This window comes from Oncorhynchus kisutch, linkage group LG19, assembly GCF_002021735.2.
Source record: "Oncorhynchus kisutch isolate 150728-3 linkage group LG19, Okis_V2, whole genome shotgun sequence".
Taxonomy (NCBI): Eukaryota; Metazoa; Chordata; class Actinopteri; order Salmoniformes; family Salmonidae; genus Oncorhynchus; species Oncorhynchus kisutch.
Genome location: NC_034192.2, coordinates 41,133,527 through 41,139,526, shown reverse-complemented (window position 1 = coordinate 41,139,526; position 6,000 = coordinate 41,133,527). Strand labels below are relative to the sequence as shown.

At 41.9% G+C, this 6,000-nt stretch overlaps 1 protein-coding gene across 2 annotated transcripts in view; it reads left to right on the top strand.

Annotated features, from left to right (window-relative positions):
- Positions 1-1,282: 1,282 nt before the first annotated feature.
- LOC109864448 (leucine-rich repeat and immunoglobulin-like domain-containing nogo receptor-interacting protein 2) overlaps positions 1,283-6,000 on the top strand; it is a 317,575-nt gene continuing 312,857 nt past the window's right edge. Inside the window, exon 1 of one of the 2 annotated variants that reach the window (XM_020452240.2) lies at positions 1,283-1,960. The gene's annotated coding sequence lies outside the window, so the exon portion shown is untranslated. The remainder of the gene's footprint in view (positions 1,961-6,000) is intronic. The other variant, XM_031798668.1, reaches the window with a different exon arrangement.

Below are 6,000 nucleotides of genomic sequence, written 5' to 3'. Positions count from 1 at the left end.
AAAGGTCCTTCATCCTTCAGCTTCATAGTTAGATGACCAGATGCAGGTGTGAGGTTTAGCATTTTCTTTGGATATCCCATTAGCTGTTGAAGAAGCAGCAGCTATTTTTCCCGGGGTCTTGTAGAGATCAAGGTCATGCTACTCCCTGTTATCACAATCTACATAAAACATGATCTAATGTCCGTAACGGTAACACTTTACATGAAGATGCTTGTGTACCGGTGTAATTATTTCCGTAACAACATTATCTTAACTGTCAACATGTTGTTACTAGAGTGATTACTCCATTACTACACAGGTATAAGAGCACCAGTCACTGGAGTGTTTTGGGACAAATGTTAGGCAAGCAAGATTGTGTGATAAGGACACTGAAAGTAGTAAAACAAAGTGATGTTACTCACATTGGCACAATTACCAGCAATTCATTCCTGAGGTGATAATCATCAGTCATTATTCATGCTTGGTTTGTAAAAATCTCCCTCATACACTATCACTATGCCTGGCACATGACAAACTGATAATGCCTGAACGTTCCTTTAGTCATTTAAAGTCTAAAGACAGGTTAGGTACATGCAGCTGCTCCACTTGAAATGTTCCAGGGACAGATTTATTTTGTTTCTATATATTGTGCATATTGTCTCTAAATTTGTTTCTAAATGTTGTGCATTATTGTCTCTAAATCAGCTTCCGCGTCCAGGGTAATATTCTGTGTGTATGAGGGAACTGCTGGCAATTTTGTTTTGGCTGCTAATTGTATAATTCCACAGTTTGCAATAGCGCTTGGATTGTCCTTGCCTCGATGCAGAAGACTGGTCTGTTGCTGCTGCTATTTTCATCTCCATCTTCAATCCATCTTGACAGTTGGCCAACATCAACTACTGACCCAATCCACTATAAGGAGTATGCAATAAAAGATAGATGGAAATGCCCCATGCTAAAGGGATGCTGGCTATTTATCAGTTAATAAATAAACAAATATGATGAAGTCAGAGGTTTACACTTCCTCGTTCCTCATTCCTTCATTCGCTGTCATGTTGTTTCTTTACTCATTCTATTTTCTTATCCATATTTATCTGACCATTATTTGTATCCCTAAGGATTCCTAAGGAGTGCAGGCAGCCAACCTTTCTATCTGACATGACTGTGAATGCCAAAGCTGTAATTGTCAGACAACAGACCTGGGAGTGAGCGGGAGAGGGAGGAAAGAGAGAGGAGAGAAAACAAGGGGATGGGAGATGCAGTGAGGCAGGAAGGGGAGTGTGTGAGTGAGTGAGAGAGAGATGGAGGGAAAGAGAGCGAGGGAGGGGAGAGAGAAAGAGGGAGAGCAGCTTTCATTCCGGCACTTCTCAGCATCCAGTCTCTGAGACAGCGTTCTAGAGAGTAGAGCTACAAAATAAGGTACATTGGAGAGGGAAAACATTTAAGGAGGAAATCGAGGGAAATAAATTACAAGAATAGTTTGCTATCCACTACTAACTCCTATCGGGTGGTGAGAGGTGTCGAAGTTTGCACTCTGGGGGACCCCCCCCCCCTCCATGCTGGGCTGAACAGAGGACAGCTCACGTTTTCTAGGTGTGGAGAGCACAGACTGCCTGTAGTCACTTTCGGGGGAGCCAGTGCGCACTAGGAGTGTTCTCCATCTGTGGATCTCGCACTTCATCGCTGCCTGCCTGCAACGCGGGAGGAGAAGATCCAATCAATGTTTGGGTTTAATAAGGTGGAATACCAGGGGGGACACAACAGAAAAGATACAGCACAACCTGGGAAATAAAGGAAGTAGGAGCACACAGCAGTGAAGGACATCCTTCAGAGGAGGAAAAATAACATTTTACGGAATTTTTAATTCAGAGGCTCCTGTTCCAGGGGGACTTGGGCAGCATAATTTCCTTTTTGGGAGGAGCAGCTCTCAGCTTCAGTCAGCTAATCTTGTGGACTATAGGATCCTGGATGGCATGTCAAGGTAAGGACCTATCTTCAACTCTCCCGGTGTATCATCCAGCCAGCTACTGCTCAGATTAGGTAACGGCAACACTCAGCAGCAGATGAAAAGAGAGAGAAGAAGTAGACGGAAAGGTATGTGTTTCACTAACCTCCAGACTGTTTAGTGGCACTAACAGGATGTGAAAAGTTGCGATAACGCCTTTCTGCGATTCATTCTCTTCATGCCGTATCCTGATGCACGGGGGGGAAGATGATTGCTTTTTTTCTAGGAGGGATATTTTGATCTATGGATGAGAGGGTAGAGGGCTGTTGAGGGGTGGTATGGGGGTGTTGAGGGGGTGGTATGGGGGTTATTGAGGGGGTGGTATGGGGGGGAATGTTGGAAAGGAAAAGATGCCGGTGTGCAAAGCAATTTATCTCTGGGGTCTCTGTCTTTGCATGGTGGCTTCCAGTAGGAATGCTGGATGAAAGGGCATAATTACCACTGGTGTTTGTCTTCGTCTTTGTAGGGGCCATATCTTTGGGACATGGGATTACGTTTTTATGTTCACCACCTGCCTCTGAGTCGCGACTGCAAAGCTACTCCATATATTAAGGGTTGTGTTTCCCTTTAGCAAACGGCAAACAAGATGTCTTAGTTGTTTCGAATGCTGCCCAAATGTCTTACATGCCCCACATAACAGTTCTGCATCTTTCCTGTCTTACTGTCATGCTCATCTTTGGTCATGTTAAGCTGATAAGGTGATGGAACATGTAGATGATGAGCATGTGCTTTCTCTCCTCAAGGTCCTTGTATGAAAATGAGGATAAAAATGATTAATAGGATGATGGAGGGATATAAAATAGGGGTTTATAAATATAACTGCAGCATTGTTGTAGTGAATCTACAGCACCTCCCTGTCATCACCGGACAAGTGCCCCTTTGTAGGAACAGGCTGAAGTATTTATGATTGCATGTGCATCCTGTCTGCCCTTAAATATTTAAAATAATTGAATAATAAATAGTCTGTGCCTGTCAAGTCCTGCATCTGCCGTGGAGGATGAATATGACGCAGCCTCCTCATGTAATATGCAAAGCGGTGTCCAATAAATCCCTTTGCCTCTAGAAATGAAAATATTAAAAGTGTCTCCTCTTGCGAGACATCGACAGGGGGGGTAGAGGGGGTGGAACGGGCAGGAAAGGGTGAAATGAAGTTGATGACCGTTTCCTAGGTAGTCGCTAAATTTCCAACAATAGGTCCGGCTAATTCTTATCTGTAATTTATAGCTAGCTGGTGGATGTATATAGGATGGTACCTGTCCTAATGGTTCAGAGATTAAAGTGACAAAACTCTGGTATTGGAATTACTCATGAAAGAGAATGTTGGCTTTTCATCTTATCGTTTGTCCGGTCCAGATATAGGTGTAATCTAATGAGCATGATGACGGACGTGCATTTAATGTGTGTGTGTGTATTCAGTGTGTAGTTGTATGTGTCCAGAGCTGTGAGCTTCATCCTCTTTGATGTTTTATTGAGTGTTAACCGTGTCCGCACTGACGCACAGACTCTGATCCGGGGTTACATGGTGAAGGGAATATCTGATTTGGACATCATTCAGCCTTCTACTGCTTTTCACTGTGGATTAGCAACACTGATTTTGCTTTCACAGCATTTTGAATCTGCTAAACGATTTAGTCCAGGTATATGTGCGTCTGAGTGTGTGTGTGTACACGTCTGTGTGTACATGTCTGTGTGTGTATGTTTGTGTGTATGCTTGTTTGAGTGTGCTTGTTTGAGTGTGTGTGTGTATATACATATATTTGTGTGTGTGTGTGTGTGTGTGTGTGTGTGTGTGTGTGTGTGTGTGTGTGTGTGTGTGTGCGTGCGTGCGTGCGTGCGTGCGTGCATGCGTGTGTGCGTGCTTATTTGAGTGTGTGTATGCTTGTTTGAGTGTGTGTGTATGCTTGTTTGAGTGTATGTATGCTTGTTTGAGTGTCTGTGTGTGTGTGTTTCTGTGTATGCTTGTTTGAGTGTGTTTGCCCAACCCTTGTAAAAGGAATATGTGCTGTCTGATGGTGGCTGAGGGAGGAGTCAGAGACTTGGTCAACCATTTCACTTGGATTATGCAGCCACTGAATTATAGTATGGAAGGCGAATAGAAGGCATTTTTTTTTTCCCAGTGATTACTCTGAATTGTAGACAGCACATTCACAGGGGGTAGACATTAGAGAAGAAAACAACTTTGATGGCAAAAATGCTGTGCTTTTGATTTATTGCCTACAGCTACGGTTTGAATCAGTATGCATGCACGTAACTAGGCGGCTGAAATATGACTGACATACCTGCTTCTAACTATAATAAATCATTTAAAATCATCTCATGCCTTTTGGACCCACACAGATTACAAATTTTCTGCTTAGTTGTGAATTATGCCTAATATTTCTATTAGGAATTTGTTTAGTCTAGTTTATAGCCAATATTACTTCACAATTTATCATGTGCATGCAGACAGAAGCAGAGGGTTCTTTTGAATGGTTTTGTCATTATCCAAACATATTGAATAACAACATTTGACAATATATTGTAATTTTACCCCTTAAGATTAATATTTTATACCCCAGCTAATACAGGACGTGTAAGATGTGCTTATACGGATCGGAGTATCATGGGTAGAGTAGCTATGGACTACTCATACATCAAGGAGACTTGTCAGACCTTCATTGATGAATAAGAAGGCCCACTTCCGCTCTAGAGATTGTCATATTCAATGTTGGCTAGCCATTAGAAGCTAACTATGCATTGATGAAGAGGAGAAATTTCAATTGAATTAGTCTCAGAAATTCTACCAGAACATGCTCTATGCAGGTCTCTGAGATGCATAGGGTTCTCAGCCTTTAAGTGGACATTACACAATCTTCTTTCAGTCCAGGGTAATTAACAGTAGTATTCTAAAATGCCACCATCTTAAAATGTCAATACTTCAGGCCTCCTTCCCAACTGTCTAAAAGCTCTTTACAGGACATTACTGTAACATTAGCATCGTCATGTTATTATCCAGACTGTAGAAGCAAAAAGTCCGCCATTAAAGGAGGTTAAGCACATAATTTCTCTGTCGGAAGTAGCGCGGTTGAACTGTATGAAAGGGAAGACGTGGCCCGAGCACAGCGGCATATTTTTAGACAGTCCATTAAGGAATAGGAAAATCAATGCTCGCAGTTCTGTCAACATTGGGTTTCAGTTTTTTTTAACACGATGACCTTTGTCGGGTAGAGTGAGAAACCTGAATGGCATTGTCATACTGTGGCTTGACGAACGAATAACACAGGTCATTATGAAAATAGACAAAGGCTGTGTCTTGTTGGCATGTCTAGCGCAAACATGAAAGACCATCTTCCATCTGCTTTCAAAAATGAATTTGATTTGGGCTTGAACACGCTTTCTCCTCTACTGTTTCTTGTTAAAAGGATTCCTTGGGTGAATATTCAATATCTGACAGGCTGATAGATGCACCGCTTATAAATCAATTTCAGGCTGATTATAAATACATTTCAGAATTTACTTAGCCACATGCTTCCACATATCAAAATAAAATAAAACGTGTAGACTTTATTGTGACATGCTTAATTAACCAATGTTTAAGCCCTTAACAGTGCAGTTCAAGAAAGAGTCAAGAACATATTTACCAAACAAACAAAAGTAAAAAATTATAAAAAGTAACATAATAAAATAACAGTAACGAGGCAATATACAGGGGAGGGGGTACCTGTCACGGGTGTCGTTGGAAGAGGACCAAAGTGCAGCGTGGCAAGCGTACATTTCTCTTTTTATTTAAAATGACGCCAACAAAACTAGAAACGCAAAACAACCGTGAAGCTTACAGGGCTAAGTGCCACTAACAAAGATAACTACCCACACTGAAGGAGGGAAAAAGGGCTACCTAAGTATGATTCCCAATCAGATACAACGATAGACAGCTGTCCCTGATTGAGAACAATACCCGGCCAAAACATAGAAATAAAGAAACATAGAAAACAAAACATAGAATGCCCACCCAAATCACACCCTGACCAAACCAAAAT